Below are 25,866 nucleotides of genomic sequence, written 5' to 3'. Positions count from 1 at the left end.
ATTAATTAAAACTATGGCATTCTTTTAGCATCAGTCTCATGCGTGGCATTAAAGAGAGCATAATAATTAGACACAGCTCCCTGTACTAAATATGTGTCTATATCACATGCTGGCATCATCTGAGATTTAAAAGGTCACTAACTTTTGGTATGTGTTTCCATTACATATGAGCAGCACCATTCTTTCGTGCATAAATACAAGAGATAGTACATTTATATACCCCAACCCTAAGCTTGAAACGTATGATCTGTGCCAATTACTTAATCAACAGCATTTAACTCCTTCTTTACGTGTCTTGTCTTAATTTTGCTGAGAGAATAGATTGCCTTGGTGCCCTTCTCACTGAAGTGTGCTGAAAGTGTAACACAAGTTGCTTTCTATGGGAGGTAACAGCAGCAAAAACTTGTGTGGGGATGAAGGGAACATGCTTGCTTGTTTGGTTTTTTTTCTTTTTGTTTCCCAAATCTCTGAAAGTTATCTGTGGTTAATTTTTTTTCTTTTCCTAAAGTGTTTGAACGTATTGATTTGAGGCATCCAAGAAAACTCCCTTGTTGGTACTATTGGGATTTCATTTCCAGGCTGGTACTCACTGGGCCACCAAAGAGAAGACCTACTCAGAACAGGGAAGCTTTCTGAGTGCTGCAGCTGCTGGGGGTCTTAGATCAAGTGGGAAACTTGGAGTAAAAAAAAAATATTATAAAATTGGACAGAAGTGGTGTTCAAGAGGTTCAGGAATCACTGTACACGTTCCAGCAGGTCTAGGAAAAATATGGTCAGATATCAGCTTGGCTATAGATGAAACAGCAGGAAAGCTAGAAAGGATGACCTTTTTTCTTTTATTCTAGTGTAACTCATATTAGGAACTGCCTGAAATTACCTGGACAACATTCAAATATCATATATGTGATACATGAAAAGTGTTTAATGAAATTAAAGATATCATGGATTTCTTAAAACATTGCTCCCGGTTTCTTCGGAAGTCCTCCAAGTAGGAGTACTGTGCCAGAAACGAGAATTCAGAATACAGTGTTACTCTGTTTAAAACTGTGATGTGTTCAATAAGCATCTTTTTTAAAAGGCTCCATACTTCTAAGCTCTTAATGATTATTGAATCATTAGTCTAATGTATCCCAAGAGTCTTGTTGTAGAAAATTACAGATAAAATACCCACTTCCCACAACTTTAATAGCTCAGTAAGTAGTACCTTCCTTGCAAAAACTTCTGTAGATTTGTCCTAACTGCACTTGTTATGAATTGTTTCATTGTCAGAATTAATGGTATCCTAATGTAAAAGATGTCATGTAGGGGAAAGTAAAGACTATTAGTCAATTTGTGGCATTTCACTTAAACATCCCTCTAGAAAAATACTGAATTTAATTTCTTCTTTGCTCTGTGTTTAAATATTACCATTTCAAGCACAACTTTCCTTAACTCTTAAAGTAAATCTTAGCTATCTACAATCTTGCTACTTGTTTTAAAGAGTGGTTATTTGCAGATTGCATAGATCTAAATAATGTGAAGCTTCAAACAAGTCTGATGATCACAGTTAACTATATTGGCACTTGAGGGGATAATAATTTACGACGAGTTATTGGTCTTGAAATGAATGAGGCCCTTCACATTTTAAAGTTATTTCAGGTTCTTTGAATGTAGGCAAACAATTCTGCGCCAAACCGCATGTGCTTTCAAGGTTTGCATTTGCATAGAAAAGGAAAGAGGATTGAGGGAGTTGAACCGCATGTTTGCATATATATGGTGTCAGCAGAACAGCAAACTTCATTCCAAATTTTGTTTTCAGACTCTTCTTCTGTGAGGTCTTTAGAATCTTGGTTTTGATGTACTGAAGAAATAAGCATAGCTAAATTGTCAAAATGTGATAAAAAGTGTCTGGTAACCTGGAGAATGCTGAACTATACTTAAATCTGATGTGCAAATTATGGGTTTTTTTTCTATATGGTACAGTGGTTTGCACTTTGACAGTACCCTTTATACAATCCCATAGATACATACACTTTTATCATTACATTAAAAAGGGTTGTGAAGTTGAGTACTTAGATTTTAGGAAGTGCTAGAATTAAGGTGTGCCACTAAAACATATCAATTTTACATAAGTAAAGGCCTGCCACTATATATAATTACAAAGCCGTGTTTATGGAATCTTCCAATGAACAACAAAGAGAAACCAGAATATCAAATATCACTCTGTAGGTAGGTATCAATCTGTTTGGAAAAGTAAAAGTAAAAAAAAGCATTGTTAAAATAAAAGCATTATAGTCTGCCATACTGTTCTGGACAGTCACCCTACAGGAGAACTCTGTACTAAAAAGTGGATGTGATTTGTGCCTGTCTTTCTCTTCCAGAAATACTAGAAGGTTCCATCTTCAAATTAAAGAATTGCCCACAAATCTAGAAAGATATCAGGATATAAGGAAAGAAAAAAAAAAAAAAGACTTGAGTGAAAAAATGGACTGCACTAGGTCTCGATAACCTCCAATCGTTCTTTTCCAGGCATTGCTGTCTTTCCTTTGGGAGCAAAAACTTGCACATAAAAGGTCAGGTTCTTTATCTGTTGAGATCAATGGCAGGCTGTCCACTTATTTCAGTAAACAGTGAATCATGTCTCAGATTTCCACAGCCGAGAATGGCATAAAAATATAGCAACTCTTGAGCAACTCTTGTGGCTAGCTCTCCCAGACTGTGAGAAACAGGGAACACCTTGGTAAAAGCATCACTCTGTGGTGTAAAAAAAAAAAAACAAAAAAAAAAAAAACCCACCCCAAAATTAATTGGAGGAAAGCAGACCAGAAAAGAGGATGAGGTTTCTTGGGGAATAGTTACTATTTATCTTAGAGCAGAAATGAAGAAATCCGCAGTTAATTCTGGTTGGTCGATAACAGGAAAGAACAGCCTCGACATGAACAGTATAGTCTGTGCTCTACATACGAAGAACATGTTTCTTACCAGTCAGCTTGCTGATTATGCTGTTGCTGCTAATGAAACACAGGAGTGCTTTGTTACAGGAATATGCCACAATTTCTATTCTTTCCAGTTGCAGAGGAGAGGATAGTATTTCATATTGGGTCTTAATCCTGGGTCTGGTATGATATGAAGGACTGCAGGGAGGTACAGAACAGCTCTGAGGTAGGGAAACATCTACCCTGATTTAAAGCAAAATGGTATGTGTACGTGCAGACTTCCACCGAACACTGACATTCATATTCCTCAATATCGAGATTTATTTTTCACTCATATAAATATTGACCTACAGCTTAGCCACAGTCAATATTCACCTCTTGAATCAAGAATTTTTTAATGGCCAAAAAAGAAACTGATATTGCTTCTTAAAACACTAGTCAGGGCTGCATATCAAAATAGTATGGCACTGGTACTTGCCAAATTGTAATTTCCAATTAAAGTGCTTCTGATACAGGACTACATATATGCCAAGTAACCAAATTGCAATTTTGTTCTTCTGTCTTATCTTGACATATTTAATTTAACTTTTGTCTCTAATGAATCTGTGGATATTGTAGGAAGGATCCTTTTTTTACAGGGGAGGTATGCAATGTGATCTCAAAAAGGTTTTGGTTTTGTTGTTCCCTTAGCCTAAAAAGAATTCAGAATGAAAATATACAGTTCCTTTTCATAAATGCAAAAACATAACAATTACATACCCAATTATTTAGTAAAGATTAGGCTTTAAAAAAAATCTTTTGTCTTATAGTTTGTCAAAGAAGCTGTAAGATGAAATATGATCAAGAGCATTCATAATTTGAAACCTACTGAATGTTGAATGCTTTGATTTATAATTGATGCTTCAGATACATTATAAGTGTGAAAACTTCAGATAACTATGGTAGTTTACACACAGACATAAAGGACTCTGCACTAAAAGCTCTATTTTAATGGACCTGATCCTGTCAAAATATCAGCATGCAAGAAATATTACTTCTAAATATTGAGTTCTATTTCACCCTACTGATGAAATACTCTGAGGATAACACAGCTTCCTGAAAAAGTGATTTATTCTAAAGAAGGCTTGTTGTGTTTCATAATTAAACAATCAATGCCATACCTTCGAGATCTGCGATAAAGTAGATCCCATTTTGTCACTCAATATACCCCTGCGAACTTACTGACAGTAATTGTTCCATGGGCGTACGACAGAAAAATCTGGGGGGTGAGTATAGTTGGAGTTCTGGTGTTTGTGCTGGCATTTCACTTTTTCTTATATTTAGGGAATTAAAGCTGAAATATGCATATCCTCAAATGGAAGATGAACGATTCCTTTAGAGAGGTAGGTTAATAAATGAGAACAAAGGTCACAAAGAGAGAACGGAATCCTTGACAAAGCGAGGAGACGGGACCACTCATGCACCTATCGAGGGTCAGCTGGGAAGTGAGGCCTCCCAGTAGCAAGGTATTGAAAAGATCTAAGAAGCTGCACATAAAAATGCAGCAGATTCATCAGCACAATGTGTGTTTCGGAGAGGGAACTGCAGGCATAACTAAGGCAGTTCAAGAGGGCAGGCTGGTACTCATTGCTGAAAACTCCAAATTCAGTGCTGAGTACTAATTAGTACTAGGCATGGCTTGGCATTCTGCAGTCTATGTTTTTGAAGATTTCCTCAAAACTTATATTCAAAGGATGGAAAAGCTTCAATTAAAAAAAAAAAAAGCTTTTGATTTCTAGTTTAGTTTAAAACTCAGCCTTTTACAATGTTACTGAAAATGAAGAGCAGATTCTAATGAAGGAGCAAATTATTATTAAAATTCTGGTGTCAGCAGAACACTTCATCCTCACAGACAGAAATGAAATAGTAGTTCACAGATATTTATTCTAAGTTTCCAATAAGTACTTGGCAAAAATTCAATAATGTTCATTAAATACATAAATGGAAATACTAAAAATAAAGATTTTTCCCTTGTGATTTATTATATAGTGTTTTTGAAAAGCAAAGTTGAAGAAAGAAGTCGTTATCTGGCAAAAAAGGTACTACAGAAATGTTAATTAAATTGTATAGTCATAAGTAAGCCAGTGAACAAGAAAAAAAGCTTCCCTGCTTACAATTGGAAGCCATATTTATTCTGCCTGGATGCTTGAAGACATGAGAAGATTATCTTTAAATAAAGCATACGGAGCAATACAGTTAGATACTTTTCTTTTTGCATTATACTAAGTGAGCAAAAAGAATCTTTAGAAAACCCAATTAGGAGGCCTGTCATAATTAAGAAGCTGGAAACAAGCATAGGCAGGTGTTTGCAGACATGTCTGAAGCACAGATTATGTTACGGAGTAATTACAGAAAAGGCGAGGTTGCGCACAAGGCGCTGTTGTCCCTCTGCACTGATAGGAGGGAACACCTGCCAGAAACTCCCTGTGCTCTGCTTGAGTTGCTTTCCCCAGGTGCGGAAGCTTATTCTGTAAGGAATCAAGGAGGGACTGTGGCTGTGGGCATTGCAGCCAGCCCTCTGCTCTGCCTGCCAGCCTTGCGTTGGAAGAGCGTAGTCATGAGATATCGGGTGTTCATTGGGGAACATGTTCCTCAGTGCTTCGGATACATGAGGTTTCTGCACTCTGACCATCTATGGCTGGGCTTGAAGCCAGAATCTTTTGTTGTTTGTGCTTGAAAAATAGTTTAGCTATTTTATTTTGGTTTACATAGCCCTAGATTTTGAGGGCTGTACTTCTTATGTGAGTCTAACACCTTGAATATTAATTTGCATTGTTCAAAAGGGCATGTGGGCATTTTAGGTCTGCTAACAAAAACAAAAAACCCCAACCAAACAAAAAAAACCCCCACAGTTTTGATTTCTGTAGCTCAGGATTAAATTATGTACCTCTTTTAAAAGTGCATTCCATCAGTGTAATGAGTCTACTCTCTTTCTGAATACAACTGCAACACCCCCAGCCCCAAATTGCTTAATTCAGTGCAGTTTCTAAGTAGCACTAAGCTCTACTTTAGGAAAAAAAAAAAAAAAAAGCCTGCTTTATTCTGTACTCCAAAATAATTATTTACTTTTAAACTGTTATATTAAAAGGACCCCTCAGAAGGGTTTTCATGTGCTTCTGGACACCTGGTTAACATTAAGAACAGTTTACCAAAGAGTTTTGCGTAGGAATACAGAACTTACTGTGAGAATTTAGTCAAATATTTTACCAGCCTTGTGTGGATAGTTCAGCTGCACAGATTAATGTTCCTCAGCAGGATTATGGTTGTTCTCTCTAAGAAGGTACACAGCTTTCTTTTTTACATCACAAGGGTTTGTAGCACTTTTTAATAATAAAAATTCCTCTTCTCTGTTGAAAGTGCTGCTTCATACAGCTAGAGCTTTCAGATCAGCATCATTTATTGGCAGTGATTGCTAGTGCTGTGGCTTTAATAAAAACAGTATCAGAGGATTGTGTTCTGAAGCGTATTTTGTAAAGTAAAATTGTATAGGTATATTCTGCACAGGCTCTTGTTTTCTAAAACTTGACATTTGTAGAAGTGATTTGAATAGTTGGAATGAGCTTACTGATCCATTCACAAGGACTTCTTGTCTCCTCTAATGTGAGGGATATGTTTGATAAATCTAATATGAAATAACTTTCGACCTTAGGAAACTAATGCAGTTTTGTTCTTTCTGTGATGAACCGAGGGACTTTGTAACATTGTTCTTGCTCATTTTTGACCACCTGTTAGAAAAAAGATGAAGGGGTCAAATTCCTCCTTTTAGTTGTTTCTGCATAACAAAGTAGACAACATTAGCTTTTAATACATAGAATTGATGCCAATTTTGGCCATTATATTCCCAAAACTGGGGCCGTGGACAAAAAGGGAAATTAGCATCAGAGTATGCAATGGCATACTCCCCTCTGTGGTAGGGATAGCTTGTAAAAGGAAGTTTTGGGGGATATTTTGTTTGGCATTTTTTTGAAAAAATCTGAAAAATCTCAGCTCTTTGAACAACTTAAGAGTTACTTTAATTTGGGTGGTGGGGAGTGTCCTATCAACTGGCGCATACATTGCATGTGTTCTCTAGAATTTGTTTTCTCCTTTCTTCCCATCACACACACACACGTACTGAGGAATGTTTCTTACAAATAACAATTAATAAATAGTAATTTCTAAAGAAGGATGAGGGGGAGGAGAGGAGAGCAAGAGAAGTGTCTGTTTTGTAGGCATTCTGAATGTATTGTAAAGTTGGCTGGTTGGGATTGAACTGTACTATTGCTGTGAAAACTAAAGAAGGTTGTAGGTACTGAACTCAATTGCATGCAAATTCACAGACGTAGATGCATCCAACACTGTGACACAAAGTTGGCACTTAACTTTTTTTTTTATAAATACAAACCAAAATAGAGCTGATGAAGTGTCACAAATGATTCATAGAATGACATAAGAGTATAAAGGTATTTAAAAACAGCTGTAAAAGCCTTCAGAAATTTTCTGACATTTCAAATTCTACTTTGTTTTTTGTTTCTGTAGGTAAAGACAGTAAAATTGTACATGCTTTTAACTATCACTATATAATTAAAAACATAAAAAATGAACTGAACTACAGCTGATTTCTGTGTGGTTAGCTAAAATCAAAATATATACAGCCAAGGTAAATTTTAGATAAGGTGAGCTTGCCTTTCGTTATTTTCGTTTTCTAGTCTAGTTCGATGGCATTGCTGTACTACTTAAACTATTCTTGCTACCTTAAAAGGGCATCATTCTGCAAAACTTGCTCAAGGCTTGACTGTTTCTGATTATTCATGGCTTCCTCAAATATTCTCCATTTTTAAGAGATACTGCTAATGTTTGCTCCTTTACTTCCCAGGGAGTTGAAGGCATTTTCAAAAATTGTCTAGATAAAACCTAAATGTCAGCTTCTCCAAGGCAGTTAAGTACCAAGTTCAGTGGGAGTTAAGTGACATACAGAAGACAGAAACACCTTTGGAGATATGGGCTTAAGTGCCTTCTCATATCTCAAGGAAAAAGAGACAAAAGCTTTACATTATTTGTGTTTCATAAACACAGATGTTCTTTCAGTACGGTGATTACAAGTCTATAGAGCCTGTCAGAATTTTGTTTGCAGTTGTAGCACAAAACTAAATATATCTCTTCCGCAAATAATCATGGTCAAAAAGTCCCTGAATCACGCGTGCCGTACTTCAGGTGGTCTCCGTTGGGTTGCTGCGTTCTTTGCTCGTGTTTGTGGGTGTAGATGTGGTTAGGGGGGGAAGGAACTTTTTTCCCCTTCCTACCCTGCTGTGTTAGCTAGCTGTGATATAGCAGATCTTCTGGGGAAGTGTCCTGTAGCCCCAGAGGGGAAGGCTTGGTTCACTGGCAAATAGTCGTTTGCCTTGTCCCTTCCCCTGGCTACTTTTTGGGGACCTTGTACAGTCAAATACTCTGTCTCTGCCCACGACAAAAAGACCACAGATCCTTTATTCGTAATGAAAGCTTTTCTGGCCTGAGTCACCCCTCGGTTGTCACAGTGTCTAGCACAACAGGGTCTTGATCCTGAGTATGACATTAAGTATTCTCTCCTAAAGAAAGGTAGCAAAGTCTAATGTGGCACAATCCTGAACTATTTCTGCTCAGAGGGGCCTTACAGTTGCAGCACAACAAAGAAGAAATAGCATTTAGCACGGCTGTAGGCTGTCCTGCAGATTCCAGCGATACAGTATTTGGCTTTGACACCATTTTTCTAAATGGGTGAAGTGACAACAAACATCTTCAAAGCGGTTTGCTTTAGCTTCACTTTTTTCTGCTGAGTTTTAGGTGGGTGCCAGGAGGGGATGTAGCAACCTACCTCTTGGGATTACTATGTTATATCACATCTGTCTGCCTAATGCAGAGGAATCTCTGGTAATGTCAAGTGCCTGACACTTCAAAGGAAGCTAGAAATTACCAGCAGAGATATTTATAGAGCCCTTCTATAGGGAAGTGTCTTAATGTCTCCAGATCAGTAGCTTCCTTGGATCTGAAGCAGGACAAATCATTCTGTGTTTATTATCCTTTCCAGCACCTCATTCTTCTTCTTTTTTGGTTCTGATTGTTGGTCACATAAAACACGCAGGAAGGCACTCCTTGTAGGTAAGTTGACTCAAACGGTGTCACGTGTCAGTCACCGTAGAGAAAATCCGAGCGTAAGACAACAAGAGAGACAGATGAGCAGGGAAGAGCAAAGCAGGTACCCTGCAGGGCAGGAGCGAGATGCCTCTGCCTGGCCTCAGTACAGCGGGCCTTGAACTCCCGTCGTGTAATTGAACTGTGCCTGGGTGTCCAGGTCCAGCCCAGGCAGCGCGGAGCTCTCGGCACGCTGCTTTTCCGAAGGTCTCCAGGCGGGCACGGAGTCCTGCGTTGCCTGGAGCGCTGCCAGGCAGGGTTAAGTGAGGAGGGGTAGGAATAAACACGTTTAAAGGTTATGGTTCTCTGCTCCATGCTGGGGAAATGTTTTGGGAGCAGGAGGCATTCACGGGGGCCTGGTGGGTGCTGTCTTGTCAAACTGCCTCAGAGGACCGGGAGAGTGTGTAGAGTTCACGATGGAGAAAAGGCAAGGGATTATTTAAAGGTTTTCTGTTACTTGTGCTGCTCCGGGTGCAGCTGTGCCGTGCAGGGCTGTACCGGGGCGAAGAAGTGCGGGTTAGCGCCGAGGTCTCAAGGGCTGGAGCACTGTAGGTACAGTACTGTGATACTGGTCTCTTATACAGATTTTCTACAGGAGTTTAGTGAAATACGTTGGTCAAATAGCATTTCAGGGAGCTCTCCGCACTGCTGTGAGACCCGTGCAGCTGGCTCTGTACCACCCTCGCTGTTGTGTATGAGTTCCCCATTGAGGCTGGGCTGGAGGTATCCTTTCCAGGACCGGTTTCTCTGCTTAACTGCAGGCTTGCTCTGGGCTTCACGTAAGGCAACAGATAAGCAAGGTGGGAGTCGGTCCGGTTAGTCTGGGACCAAGCCCAATGTGAAGCACCAAACTAACATAACAGAGCAAAAGTGCCCTAAAATCTGTGGGTGAGTTTTACACAGAGGGTGCCTAGTGTTTCCCTCTTGCAGTGGTGCAGCAAGGCCCCTGTGCAGCTGCGAGAAGTCTGTAATTTGGAGCAGTGCCAGTCCTTCCACAGCACAGTCTTAGGGAATTAAAGTCCATGTGCATCCCTCTGTCCAGATGTTCTCTTGCTTTACTTACATCGAAAATGTAGAAGGTGCAGTATAAAATGAGTCTCTCTGCTGATGTAGATTTAGCACAATATAAAAATTTATTCTAGGATTTGAGTGCTTGGCAAGCATTTCTTAATTATTTTTGCAAAAAGACTATGATGCTGAGAATGCCATATCTTGAAAAACTGAGGATAATTCTGGATTTCTGTTTGTATCAATTCAGAATGAGGTCAGCTTCTACCACAGTTTTGCAGTGTGGTGCAGTTGTATGCAGTCTTTGAAAGTCTGCATGTGCCCATGTTACTGCTACAGATCTTCCTGCTTATTTTCTTCTGGATTTGCTGCAGAAGCTGGTATTGTGATAGTAGTAGTAATACTACCCTGTAACCAAAATACCTTGTGCTGCATGATTTTTTTCACTGGATTATGCTACTTTCACAGTGTACAATTTGTCCTTAGTCTAAAGGTTATTATCATCCACCTTTGAATTCCAGAGGAGTTTTTTATCTTGGATTTTTTTTTTAATCCAAGTAAAATAAAAGGCCATCTTAATGAGTTTTTTTCCTCTTTCATATGTAGATATAGTTTTATATATATTTTAGTTTTCTAACAAAAAGAAAACTTCTTATTTCATATTAATAATTCTCCAAAATTGCACTATACAATATTAGTCTTTATGTCTGGTTTTGCTAATGCAGAAAAGTTTGTTTTTTTCTTAGGTAAGACAAAATACAAACAGTTGCAACAAGTGAGTTTAGAACAAAACCAGAGTCTTCCTACTGATGTATTCCCAACTTGGTGCTTGGATTATAGTTCACGTGAAGGAGAAGCAGCTTTGTTTTTTGTACTCGTACGCCAGTGCACAGTAACATGCAGACAGAATCTTTGCCTGCAAGGGAGGTGAGGATTACTGAATCTTTGTTTTAGTGTTTAGGTGTCTTGTATCATATTGTCTTCTCTAAGGAGAAAGGCTTGTAAACTTTATTCTCATCTTTGCCTGCTGTAGTTGTAGCCTTCAGGTTTCAATTATTTTCAATTCTGTAAGCTTACTGTATCATTATGATGGAATTAATTAATTTGTCTTTAAATGAATTTGTATAGCTTCCCTGTTGTCTCATCTGAGGCTCTGTACCATTTTTTATGGCTGAAATGAAAACGTAAGCTTGGCTTGAAGACAACCCTTATTTTAGGAGTGTCATCGTCAATCCGTTTGTCCTTTTTAGCTTTGGTTGCCTAAATGCTGCAATTAGGCATCCCCGCTGGGAAAAAGAAAAAAGTATTTCTGTTTAAAAACAAAACTCCAAAATGAAACTTATCTTCTTGTGACCCATGTTGTCACTCAGAAATAAATTTCCTGCATTTCACCAATACAGATTTTTCCAAATGAATTGGTTGCTGTCATCTTTGTCTTGAGTCAAAATCTGCTGATTCAACCTGAAAGGTTGAAATCTGCTTCAGTTGGAGAAAACGTTTTACAGACTGTTCAGGTGCCCAAAATACAATTAGCTAAATTGTTTAATGTTTCTACACTGAAAACTGTTTCTTCAAACTAAACCATAATGTTGCATTTTAATCTTCCTTAATGCCTTTGCTATCTGTGGTTAATGTATAAGTATTTTATTGAGAAAAAGGCTGTCTTCTGAGATGACTAGACAAAACGCTGACACTTCTGAAGACGCCTTTCAAGCCAAAACATGGGTGTTTCTCTTGTCTTGTGAGACTGTCTTCTCCATTTGAAGATTAACAATCTCACTTCAGATGAAGATCAAGGATATGTTTTGGTTCAATCACTGTAATGCTCCTGAAAGAATTACTCACTTTAGGGTAATCCTGAATAGATGAATACAAATAAGGCAGGACTATGCAACAATTTAAAATCCAGCATGTTTTTTTGAGCTGAACAAAGCAAGAACGTACATAATTGCTTATGGTGGTGGTACACGGCAATGGTTTAGTAATCAGGCTTTCATAAAGGAAGTACTAACGTTCATATTTTCCCGAACCAGAGCCAAAAAATATGTAAACATTAGTGTCTATACACAGCTCTATTACAAAATAGACCAATTTTTCCTCTCTGATCTGCCTTCTGCTGAATTGCTGTTTGTAGGGTCAGCATACAAAAATCCTCATGCATGATACATTCATTTAATATGTCTTTATTGCTAAAATTGGCCTACATTTCTTAATTCTTTTGGGCATCAGAAAGCATCCTGAATAAAATTCTTCTCTCCTTGTGTCTAAAAGAAACAAATTCTGAGGTTCTCTTGTTTAACAACTGTGCAACCTCTTGCATCAAGATTAAACACTTTGTTTTGTCCCCAGGCAGTTGTATATTTATTACTCTTGAGGCAGTGGTATTTGAAATAAATAGAATTGAAAGATCCTGAGAAATGGTTTCTGAAACACATATATTGAGTTATTCTCTCCTATGTGAGCAGAAAATGCTTCTGATGCTTCTCCCTGCACCCTTGCAAAGGAAAATAGCTGATATAAAAATATCACCTGACGGAGTGGTGAATAGGAAAGCATTTTTATCCTTAGTCACTGAGGCTTTTTGCTGCTTATTCTTCTGAAAATAATTAAGTTATCTTTATGGAATGTATTACTATTCACTAAAGATAACATAGGTAAGGGCAAAATAAAGGACAGAAGGAAAAGGTTTTCTCCTTTTCTGCCTCAAAAGGTATGCTATGAAAACAAAAACTAATCCATGGCTGGCAAATAGTCTTAAAAACTTCTCAATTCAGATATATTTTTGGCTGGTGACAGGGCTTATTCCTCCTCCCTGTTCAAAAAACAGATGCTCACCAGGAGAAAAAGTTCTTTTCTGTTATAAGGGAAACAATTTCCATGTAGCTTTTGTGTGTGTGAGTGTGTGTACGCATATTCATAAAATATGGATTAGCAGCAGTAGGTATTCAGCTAAGTAAATATTCATAAAATAAAGGTGGAATTGATATGCATTTCCCAATAGAGAGTAATAAGCATATTTTGATTTCTTAGTAAGAAATCAAACTAAGGGGAGAGAAGGCACTTTCTTTTGTCTGGGCATTTTTTATTTCTCATTCTCACTGTGTTGATCCTGCTGGCAAAGATTTTCTTTACTGACATTTTGAATATACAGTATTGCTTATGTTAAATGTACAAGAGTCAGGAGTTTTGCTTAAAACATGAAATAAAAAAGAATCCAAAATATCTTTTTTTCTTTGCATTCTGGCTTGTGACTTTGGGGTACATTAAAGTTGCATGTTTAAGCTTCTTTATAACTATGAGAGGTAGATATGCTTTTTTTTTTTTTAATAAAATCTGAAATTCTCAGAAGTGTAGGAGCTGGGGCTTCGTTAGCAATACTTGCTAACAAGTATTGGAAGACTCAATAAATAAATGAAGGATGACCCAAAATGTTTGTTTATTGTTGCCTTTGTGACACTGACTGAAAGTTCTAATTAATTTTGCATAGTTATTGTCACCCACCTTATAATAGCTTTTTTGTCACCTCTTACAGATGATTTGCTATTAACCTCTGATTTATGCTGGATTTAAGGAAATAAGATATATATTGCGGAGTCCTGAACTGTGTACTTGTAGGTATGCCTGACAGCTTCCTTTGCAGTACACTTGATCATTTAGAGTAATAAAAAGGAATTGTTTTTGAATAAACTGAAAATTAAGTGGATGTTCTAAAGCTTTAGCTGAGAGATCTCAAGAATGGCTCTATTTCAAGCAGCTGGTTAAATCAGGGAAAAATTACATGTTGGTATCCAAACAGGCAAAGGTTTAATAAAAATCAGCTCTTTGAAGTAAAACAAAATAGAAATAGATTTTTGCTGTTGTTTTTATTTAATGTCTAATTAAAGAGTTGGCTTAGGCTTCTGGGTTTCAGAAACAAAATGTTTAAATCCCAAAATTGAAGAATAGGTGTTCCTAGAATTAATATTTGATATAATAATTTTGAAGGTATCTTGGTCTTTACCTGCTTTACTCTTGATATTGCTTCTTTGTTTCTGTTGGAGCTGTATTTGTTAAACACTATTTCATCCCCTCCTTTTGTTTTACCCCTTTGCTTGGGTCAGTTGTATCTGGCAGTTCTCTTTCCAAGCTGAGGGGAAGGTGGGCTTAATCATGCATGTATGGAGCAGATAGCTCACATCCTCATCCCTCTCTTCTGTTTTGATGTTTCATTCTTTGAACATAAACAGTTCCTTCCAATAGCAGCCGTATTTTGGATAGTCAGGAAATATAAGGTCTTTGTTCTACTTATTTTATGAACTTTATCTGATTTATTAATGCATGGGATACATGCATTCGGTAGTGTAATTTCATTGTGTGTTCATTGCCAATAAGGAAAATAAAAATAAAAACATCTTTGGCAACTGGCACGGAACTGGCGTGAGCCCGTAAGTAAATGTTATGTATTTTAAAAGAGATTTTATTATTTCAGAGCTGTTAGAGGAAAGGAGGCGATGACCATTGTCATGTAGTTTGAAAAATTTGTCCAAATTACATCATCCTACAGCTATCAACTGGATGCCACTGGTCCTTTCCACACACTGAATAAATTAAAACCATCATAAAGTATGGCAGCAATCTCCATTAACACAGCTTGTTGATACCTGCTTGTTGAAGTCTATTATTTAAAATCATTCCTTTGGCTATGTCAATGTTTACACAGGCCAGCATCATTAATGTTGACTTAGGGTTATCTCTATGTTCCATAACTAGAATACAGAACATTTCTATTGATTTCTTAGCCACACTCTTCTACTTTACTATCGCTAAATGAATTTTGATTCATAAAAGAAAAACCCTGGGAGTCAAATGTCAGCTATTATCCAATATATTGCTCTCCCCTGCAACTAAAATAGTCTGCATCTCATCTTGAAAATATAATGTATATGTCTTCTCTGAAAGAATTTCAATAAAATATTGATGTGAAGTACTTTTTTTGTTTTGCATGATAAGGTGTTTTGAAGATATGGATGAGGGCAAAAAACAAAGCCTGGAGTCATCCTGTATCATGTTTTGTATTTTGTGAGCTTTTTCACTGAGCTTTAATAGCCACAAAATGTGGGGTTTTTTCTTTGTGTTTAATAAGAAAATAGTCTGTGGTATTGTCTCAAGCGATCTGTCTTTGTTGATTTTGTGCTGGGAGGTATGATCAAGCCAAACAAAGCCTAACAACAAACGAAACCAGTACTTGTACACGCTACTTTGAATATCACGTTGGTTACTTCCATCACATTCAGGTGCCCTGCTCTTAAAGAATGTGTTTCTACACAATGCATTTCATTTTTTTCTCTTAAGTGTGTGGATAGTAATATGTGTAATTAGAATATTTTGTTTTGTTTAAAGGCAAGTTTTGATTCCATGAACAATCTAATATAATTTCCTTTTCATGATACCCCCCAACCTAAGAACAGATAAGTAAAGGTACCTCATCATAAGAAGGCTGATGCCACCTGCAAAATTTGGACCACCATAGGAGTGAGAAAAATATCAGCTTCCAGGGACATACATGCTTGTGAAGAGATGTATTGGAATTGATGTGTTTTTTTTATTTTAACTCAAATAGAAGAAAAAACATTGTAATCCCAGGGCACTTAGGATTCTCTGGGGACAGGTCATGGTGATGCAGGGTAGTATATTGTACATTTTTACCGGAAGTTAGATGTGCTCATTTCATCTCCCTTAGTGACATTATACTGGCTATTGGCCCACAGGAAAGAGAGACTTCAGAGATGTTAACCAAACAGATACTCACAATGACAATAGATTCCTAATGCAGAAGTGTGACATTCAGTACATCCAGAACAAAACACCTGAAACTGCCTCAAGAGTCAATAACAGATTTGAGAGGTTTATGGCAAGAGGATACAGAATTGAAGTTAGAAGTGGGATAGAAGGATGAAATTCAGGTTTGAACTATAGTAGTGGCTGTGGTGTGGCTGGATATAAGGGAGCAAAGTACTTGATGTGGTGAAGGAGGGCTCCAGGTGGGAATTCCAGACTGTCCTGCCGATTCTCCTGGGCAGCTCCTGCTCTGCCTGGACCAGCGGACAGACCTGCTCTCCCTGTGTGCTGGGTGGGGAACCAGGCTGCTCCAGCAGGTTCTCCAGGTGGCTCCTCCTGCAGAATCAACCAAACTATGCATAGATGAGGCACCTGTAAGTAGTCAGTAGAAACAGTTCCTGCAGATGAAGAACTGGCTACGTAGAACAGTCTCTTTGCATAGTTAAGATAGGATGTGTTTTGTATGTTAAGATGAGCAATAGCGATGGATGATGCCTGTTTTGGAGTGGTTGCACAGGACCAGCAGGCAGCTGAATTATAAGAGATGAAGAGAACAGCGGTTTGTGGAATCTAACCCAATCCAGCTGAAGGTGCTGCTGCAAGGAGGCTCGACATGGAGACTCCTCCTGCCCTCTGGGCAGTTCAAGAGATCTGATTCCCCAAGGGATCATTTACCCTGTGTAAAGTGTTGTGTGTTTTTTTTTTAAACAAAGGCCATGTCCGTGAGTGACTGTGCAACTTCTTGAAACATGAGAATGAAAGAGAAATCAGGTGACTGTACTTCATTCTTTCAATACTTTTGCAGAAAACAAAGGCAAAATGTATTATTTTTATGGAAGAAATGAAAAAAATGGTGATCACTAGCATTACAGTGAGTATCAAATGAATATATAATAACAGAATATTAGGAAACAATTAGAAAAAGTGCCTAGACATTATTAATTCATGTGCTATTCATTGTAGCAACATTGATCTTGTAAAATAAGTGTGGTGTTAGTTACATTTTAATTATTCAGTGTTGGAGAAGGACTAATTATTTTCAAATAGAGATGGGAAGGATCCAGTTTTATTAAAAAATCATGGAATGTCCAATTTAATCCACAGTATTTTCATAGGGAAATGTATGATTGCCAATATTGGTAGGACAGTGAAGAAAATCACAGCAATTGTCTGTGTTTAAACTCTTACAGAGAAAGTAGACATATTGTCGCCCTCGCAAGATCTTGCATCAGCGTGGCCTCATTCCTCACCAGTCCAGGTTAGGGGCTTGGCCAGACTGAGCATTAGGTCCCTTCCAGCCAAACTACTTGGGTCTCTTCTGTACATCAATAAGAATACTGGGGAATGAGAGCAGCAGGTAGTCTCCCCAATGGACTCAGCGTTGGTGAGGGACATGCCTGCCATATATATAAATGGACAATACGAGAAGGAGGACTGGCTGTGTCCACCTCGCTGCCACCCTTATCCTCCACTGCGGAAAGGTTGTAGGGGCTTCCAGTCACCTCTGAAGAAAGAAGTTACACATTTCTCCTTGGAAAGTCATCTCTGATCTTGCACAGGCGTATGCCTGAGAGGAAACCTGAAAGTTTGGTGACTTCTTCATAGGAAAGGTTCTCTTGCTTGGGCTGAGGCTGTATGCAGATAGGGAGCTCAGGGTGTAGAGGCTGGTAGAACAGTTATGAATTAGAGAAGCAGCTATTGACATACTTCATAGTCAAGTTGCCCAACTCCAAGCTTGCTTGGATCTTTTATAAGTGATAGCTGCTTTCTGTTTGTTCTCCCTTCTTCCCTTCTCCAGGCAAAGAACCTCATAAATGCCTCCAAATGGAGAGCTGGATCCCTAGGGGCTTCTCTGCTACCCAGGTGCAGTTCTATGAGCTTTTCTTCTTGAACTGGGACCCTCACAGGTGGTGACTTGGCAGTTGTGCTTTGAAAATGGCATGTGCCCCTTTCCTAGTTCTGCATTTTGCCATGACTTGTAGTTTAGGAGACCTCTGATCAGTTGTAATGATACGGTCAAAACATAGAAAGACAGCTGAAAGGTGAGAATTGGTAAGCTAAATCTGGGATTATTTAAGTGGTAATTTCACTTTAAATTAATAGTGTTTGGGAAAAGCTTAAGAATATGGGTCCAGATGAATGTAAATAAAGCCCACTCTTGCTTTTTGGCTTTGTACTTCTCTGGTTGCTTTATGCATGTTAGAGGAAGGTAAAGACCAACTTGTAAACTATAGTAGCATACGCTTCCTCAGAATTGTATCAGGTTTACTTTGGTATATTGCCTTTTCTGTAACCTCTGAGTCTGGTTTATTTATGTTATTTCAGGACAAGAGTAACCCATATTTTTCTGTGGGTGGATTGGTTGGTTTAAACTCACAGAAGCAGCAACGTGTTCTTGCTTCAGTAGTGTGGACTCCAAATGGATGCTTTTTATTCTATTATCTTCCTTAGTTTTATATAGTATTGATGAAATTGAAAATCAGTGACCTGACAAAAACAAAATAATACGGCATGAAAATTGCTACCATGATTTCATACTGTGTTAATGCAAGGATGTCATTCCCGCTTCAGAATAATAATAGTGTTTTGCTTCTGAACTTATGGCATCTCTCTCTCTCCCTCCCTTCATCCCCCCTCCTCCCCCACCCTTTTCTTTTTTTAAAGGAGAGCTGATGCCACAGTGAAATTCTCTTTAATCACGTCTTTCAGCAGTTTGTTAGAGAATAGCCACTACTAACAGTTAATTTTTTGAAGTAGCCAGTGGAATCTCTGTATTCCATAAGCATATGAGCAAATGCAGGGTGCACAGTGTACATAGTGAACTGGTGTAGTTGACCCAGAAGGGATCAGGCACAACAGTCACCATAACATGGTTAAATGCAGAATCCAGGAATTTTTTTAATCATTCTTCTTCAATGGGGAACCATGGCCCAGGCTGCCCGGCGGCACCCTCTGAAGTCCCATGGGGCACTGATGGTCCTGGAATATGCAGAAGTTATATTTGCTCTCCATTCTCAAATATACTGCTGGGCCCAGAGAAGAGCCCAGAAGCTTAAACCATTTCCTTTTATCCTACAGGTGCCAAAAAAGATTTGAGTAAAGAAGCTAAATTCTGATTAAGGTGCTCCCTGAACTTGCAATGGTGTGATCCAGTTTTGCATTCAGGCAGCTTAATTGATTACAGACCTCTTTATTGAACCTTCCTAACTTGCTAATGACAGTAGAACCCACCAAATTTGCTGCAAAAATTTTAAATTTTATATTAAAGGTAAGAAGGTAATTGGCAAATTTTGCCATATAGGAAGAATGTCTTCCAGATCCGAGATACTTGTTCAGACTCTGCCATCGTAAAGACTTATCTGTTCAGGTAGGGAGGGAGCAAATGCAAAGTCCCAAGTTAAAGGCCAGCATTAGCAACAACTCCACTTTATTTTGGCTGTCTCTCTACTCCTTCATGGCTTGTAGGAGAGGGTGAGCCTGGCTGTTATGTGTGTAGAGAATGAAATAGCCATCTCTGCCATACCTCATGGAGGAGATGGAAAGGGATAGGGAAGAAACAGAACACTACGCCCTCTCCTTGTGCTCTGCCTAACTGGCTTGTCTCAAGAATACTCTATAGAGGTCAATTTTTAAAAAAGCAATAGTTAGTTTCTTGCATTTAAGGCAGTGAGCTGAAGGACTGCTGATATAAAAGTCTCTCTGCATATATACTTGCTTTACTGTTAAAGCATTCACCCACGCTACCCGAGACCTGAACTGATTCAGAATCTTTTCTCATGTACAAGGAGTTTCCTTAACCTCATACGTCTTGGTTATTTTAGGCAGAAAATAATTTATGATTCAGTGGGCCAGAGAGAAAATACGTGGGAGCATGAGGTTTAATGGTTTGTATTCACCTGAGGGCTCCAGTTTCTATGCTAAGGACAGCTTCAGCTCTAATGTCAGGCACAGGGATCTGAAGTTCCCTTTCCAGCTAAGGTGGCTGATACACCACAGAATTCTCCAGTTCAGCATTGTCCTCTATAATTTCATAGCCTCCACAGGGAGAATGGGGAATGCCCTGATAGGCATGGTAATCTACCTCTTAATAGACAGGGTTGAATTCTCCTAGCATAGGAAATAATTCAAGCAGCCTGGAAGGCTGCTCTGACTATTTGTTAATTGTTTCACAGGGTGGGGGAGATAAGAGGTACCTCATCCTGTGACTGTAATTCAAAAAACAAGGACAACCTCTTTTTTATTTTGAAAGAGGTAACATTTGTCACCTCTTGGTTAAGACAGAGTTTTTTGTGAACTCACACTTGTGTCCTGGATGTTTCTTATTAGTAAACTCTAATGATTTTTTACTGAACAGGCCAGGTCTGCTCACCAGCTTGGTTGTCATTCTGTCACGTCGTTGCCTTAGAATAATTTTGAAAAATTTCAATCTCTATCTGATGGTACTAGGACAAATATAAAACAGATTATTAAAAAAAAAAAGTCTCCTTCCAAAAGAAAATTTCTATTTGCTGAATTAATCTTATTTTGTAACCAAGTGTTTGAAATCCATCGCTAACTCCTGCCTGCCTTTTAGGGTGCGGGAAGCTGTCTATGCTTTGTGTTGCTGATAATGTGCTGTCTCCTTCAGTTTAAGGTTTGTTTCTTAAACTGCTCTTGCCTGTTGCCACTTTTTTTCTGGTTGTTTGCAGTTTTAGCATCTTTTGTTTGTTCTCATCCCCTGCTGCTTGTACTTCATTGCAGCTATCTATGGGGTTTTGCTACGAACTGCCCATCGGATGGGTTTCCTGCTGATTTTACTCGATTGCTAGTGCTCTAGCATTAGCTGCAGCGAGCGCTGGAGCGCTGTCCGTGGGCTCCGCACCGTCTGGTGGGAGGCCAGGTGCTCCAGCCATTCAGCTCCGATGCCTGATCTAGTCCATTAGCCTGCAGTGTTGAAGGGATCCTCCAAGACTGGCTGGCCAGACTTCGGGTGAAAGGAATTTCTTGTAGGACTTCATTGTTTGAGTTTTATCTTCTTTTTTTTTTTTTTGGTCTGTTCTTTCATTTCTATGTATGCGTGCCAGAGTATTCTCTAAGTGTGGTTATTTAGTTATTTAGATTTTGCTGTTATAGCAGCATAAGAGGTTGCTGTAACTTCATGAAGATGTCCTAACCTAAGTATAGGAATGTCATGCAAGGACCTTGGTTGCTTTGGTTTTTTCCTAAATGTGATGGTTTGGTTTGGTTTGGATTTTTTTGTAAACAACAGTATTTTTCACTGTAGGTAGAATAAGTTTTCTATGAATATGCTCTGTTTGTAATTACTTGTTATGAAAAACAGATTTTTATTACTGATAGAAGCATGAGGCGAAAAAAGAAGTATAGAGTTTAACATTCGTTATTATAGAATTTAAATTTACCATAAAATTAAACCCTGCAATTGAATTACATAAATTGATTTATATCCTTTGTGGAGTCATCCATTGAGTCTTGCATCTTCTTGAATTTTTTTTTAGTACAAGGATATGTGCAGGATGGGGGTTCACACAGGGATGGAGATAAAAGTCAAAAGATGTGTTTTATATAATATGCTTGCTAGTATATTTCATGAACATAGTTGTGGTGTTTTACGGATATGTAGGGAACAAGAACTGCCCACATACTGTATGAAGACAAAGTAATAGTATCCAACTAAACAGTGTAAGCAGAGTATGAAGAAGGAGACAGGACAAAAAAGAATGATAGATACAGTGATTGCAGGTATTATACCAGTACACTTAGACTTTGTTTTCTGTAGTTCCTGTTTTTCTTCTTTTTATCAAGGGAGATGTCTTTTTCAAGGCTTATGGAGTTTTGAGTTTTAAAAATATTTTCATGGGATTTCTAGGGGAGGATTTTTTAGTTGTCAGGAGGCAAGAAGAGAGACCATAAAGGGAAAAGGCACGGTGAGCAGAGGAAGAGGAAGAACTGGAAGATGGTGCAGGAGGAACACGATGGGTAGGAGTGAGAGTGGGGGTGCCAGGGTCGGGTAGGTTGCCAAATGGAAAAATGGCCCAAGGGAAAACCTGAGAAAGCAGGGTGGTCACAGCACCAGTGCTAGGTTTCAGTTTGTGTTTCCTCTTCCTGGGGAGAGTTTCTTTGTTTGCGGAGACTAGATTCTCTCCAATATTTTTATTATCTAAATGCACAGGACAAATGGCTTTGGGACAGCAGGAGGAAAATATCGTACAGGTCCCGTTCTTTGCAAGAAAGTGCAGAGTCAGGGAGATAAAGGATGGTCTAGATGGTTCCTGTTTTCTTCCTTTTCTGCCAGGGAACTTTTGAGCAGAAATGAGTGAAGCATATTAGCTTTTAAAACTCCCTCTGTATCTCTGCAGGGGACCTAAAATGGAAAGTCATGTTCATACCTCCCTGGTTTCTGAGAAATCAAACCTACACCTAGATGCAGATTTCAGACTCTGTGGCTGGCTCATGTTTGGCTTTCTTGCTGAGGATTCCTGATAATTTACAATTCTTCCACTCTAGGGATGCAAAAAGAATAACTTTTCTAATGCCAGATTAACTGCTAACAAAATTCACATTTAAAAATAGGTGAGGAATGGTGAAGTACTCAGCCGGTTCCAAAGAGGAGAACTGGTGATGTTTTAATTTATTCTGTTTGTTTCTGTATAATTTGTCTTTCCATTCAAATGGAAGAATAGGTTGTATTCAAATGCATTGTGAATGGAACGGGTAAATTTCACATTTGGGAGAAAAAATTCAGATAAAAACAAGATATGTGTTTTTAAATGAGCTTAATTCATTATTGAAACAATATGTCTTGAAATGTGGTGGTTATTTGTCATTGGAACCCTAAATTGTGCCTGGATATCCTCCTAAAAGAAAGAGCAATTGAACCAGAATATTTTGGTTTGATGCAGAAATTCTCAGAATTTAGGGGAATTTTACAGACTTCAGGTCAGGCTAGATGGATGTATTTGTACTTCTTGTCTTTTTAATTGCTGAAGGCACACTGTGCAACTGCTTTCCAAGTCAGCTGTAACAGTTAAATTAGGCCACTGGGTCCCTACATCAAGTGCTCCAGGCCAGAGTGGAGGCAGAGGTTGCCCTCACGCTCCCCCCAAGGCTTCCTCAGCTGCGGGAAGGTGAAAAGCTCGGAGCACTTCCCCTCTGGCGCAGGCATTGCGGTCTGTGACACCATGCATCAGCTCCGAGGCAAACTGTCCGCATAGCCAAGGGTAGATTTTTATCTTGTATACGCTGTGTGTTGCTTTTGGGGCAATATCACGTGGTGCTTTCCAAGAATGTGGGTTGAAGGTTTTCCAAAAACCTTCCTGAGATCTGGACCAATCTGCCACAGTATATACCACCTCCCCATGGTATCCCTATGGATAGGGCCTTCTTTGCATTACTGGTGCTACTTCTCTTCCTTCCTTTTATTAAACATGGGTCGTGGTTTAACCCCAGCCAGCAACCGAGCCCCACCCAGCCGCTTGCTCACTCCCCCCTCAGTGAGATGGGGGAGAGAATCAGAAGAGTAAAAGTGAGAAAACTCATGGGTTGAGATAAAGACAAGTTTAATAAGTAAAGCAAAAGCTGCGCACACAAGCAAAGCAAGGAATTCATTCCCTCCTTCCCATGGGCAGGCAGGTGTTCAGCCATCTCCAGGAACGCAGGGCTCCATCACGCGTAACGGTTACTTGGGAAGACAAACGCCATCACTCCAAACGTCCCCCCTTCCTCCTTCTTCCCCAGTTTCTATACGGAGCATGACGCCATATGGTCTGGAATAGCCCTTTGGCCAGTTGGGGTCGGCTGTCCTGGCTGTGCCCCCTCCCAACTTCTTGTGCACCCGGCAGAGCAGGGGAAGCTGAAAAGTCCTTGACCAGTGCAGCAACAACTAAAACATCTCTGTATTATCAACACTGCTTTCAGCACAAATCCAAAACTTAGCCCCATACCAGCCACTACAAAGAAAATTAACTATCTCAGCTGAAACCAGGACAACATGATGTATTCAGAGAAGCTTAATCCAGAAGCCATCCATGTGCTCCCCACAACCAGGAATTCCAATTTTGGTGGGTCACTGATATGGGATTTAAATAGCAAGCAGAAAATTCTTCCTACTTATGATCAGGGAGTACCTAGCAGTAATTCTTTGTAGGTGCAGACTGGTCACGGTAAATGGCAAAGAAGTAAATCTGCTCCAGGTATTTATGTTTTGCTTTAGGTTGCAGAAAATTGCCACAGTTCTACTTCTTTATTACATTGCTTGCTCTTCTTAATTGTTGTACAATTACTGAATTAAGAATTTAGATGAAATTATAAAAAGCAATATATAATAGATATCAGCATGAATTAGTATAGTGCAAAGTGCTTATCTCGGCAGGTGGTTGTTAATGGATACATCTGCTTTGTTGCTGTTGGAATACATGTGTGGCGATACAGTGCTTTGTGAAACACATACTAATACTTTTATGAAAATAAAAATACAAGATATTTTACTCTGATTTATTCCTTTTTAGGAATTAGAGAAATTAAGCTTCCTTCTCTTTTAATTATATCTTGGAAAGAAACTGTAATCTCTTAATCTCTATAAAGCTTCTCTCTTTTAGCTTACCCATTGGCATTTGCTGACATGGAACCTGCGGAGCCTGCAGTAGGAACCGCACTCCGCAGCTCAGAGGGGTGCGCTCACAAAGCAAAGGCCAGATTTTGCCTACATATGTGCAGCTTGCTTTGACTTCAGGGCAGGCGATCTGCACTTGGGCTACACAATAAATTGATTTGTCAGTTCAGTGACCGACTTAAAAATAAATAAATTAAAATGGTTCCAGTTGACAAGAAACAGATCTCTCTTCCCTCATCCCCCCTTTTTTTCCAGCTAATCAAAGCAACATGCTTTATTTGACCAAAAATGCATTTGCAGGCATTTTAGATAAAAGCAAAAGCTAGATTTACAGGAGAATACAGCTGCTGTCACAGAACAGGTGCTGCAGTTTTCTTATGTGTGTTGGATCAAGAACAGTTTAAATTTCTACTGGTTTTAAGGAGTTATACCTTTTTCCCCCCCTAACTTGGAAGAAAATGTCCTAACTATGGAGCTATATGCTATTACAGAATGTCGTGCTTTTCTGTTGGAACAGCTCCACTATGTATAAAATGCTTAAGCATCTATTTTGGTCTGCAATACAAAAAGTAACTCTATAGCCTGCTGCTTAGAACGCTCTCCAGGGATGCCCAGGTTCCTGTATTAATTAATATTTAAGTGCTTAATAGAAAAAATAAGGGGGCCCAAGACCACAATACTTTATTATTTTGTGTGTAAGGTATTTTCCTAAATGCTTGCTTTGTTTCAGAGAGAGATTAGATTTGAATCTGAGCCTCTGACAGCCCATTCTAATTGGTGGGCTGCAAGGCGAGAAAGCTCCTTTTCGTGCAAAATATTGTGAGACTAAAAATTATAGAAATATTGTGGACAATTAAGAAGTAGCTGCTTTGCAATTAGTAAATCGCTCTCTACAACTACCTGAAAGGAGGTTGTAGCGAGGTGGGTGTCGGTCTCTTCTCCCAAGTAACAAGCGAGAGGACGAGAGGAAATTGGCCTCAGGTTATGCCAGGGGAGGTTTAGGTTGGATATCAAGAAAAATTGCTTCGCTGAAAGGGTTATCAAGCATTGGAAGAGGCTGCCCAGGGAAGTGGTTGAGTCGCCATCCCTGGAGGTATTTAAGACGTTTGGATGTGGCACTTAGGGAGATGGTTTAGTGGTGGGCTTGGCAGTGTTAGGTTTACAGCTGGACTCGATGATCTTAAAGGTCTTTTCCAACCTAAATTATTCTATGATTCTATGAACTAATCATTGGCATGATTGGAGCTTTTGTTTCTTTTTTATTATTTGGCAGAAGTTACTGAGTGTGATTGCTCCATAACTATTTTCGGAGGAAGAAGTATTTGCTTT

At 38.9% G+C, this 25,866-nt stretch overlaps 1 long non-coding RNA gene across 1 annotated transcript in view; it reads left to right on the top strand.

The window, feature by feature from the left end:
* The window catches only part of LOC140652066 (uncharacterized), a 135,527-nt gene that overhangs the window by 8,931 nt on the left and 100,730 nt on the right, over nucleotides 1–25,866 (top strand). The window lies entirely within an intron of this gene.

This window comes from Ciconia boyciana, chromosome 5 (assembly GCF_034638445.1).
Source record: "Ciconia boyciana chromosome 5, ASM3463844v1, whole genome shotgun sequence".
Classification (NCBI taxonomy): Eukaryota; Metazoa; Chordata; class Aves; order Ciconiiformes; family Ciconiidae; genus Ciconia; species Ciconia boyciana.
This window is presented reverse-complemented; position numbering and strand designations above follow the sequence as displayed.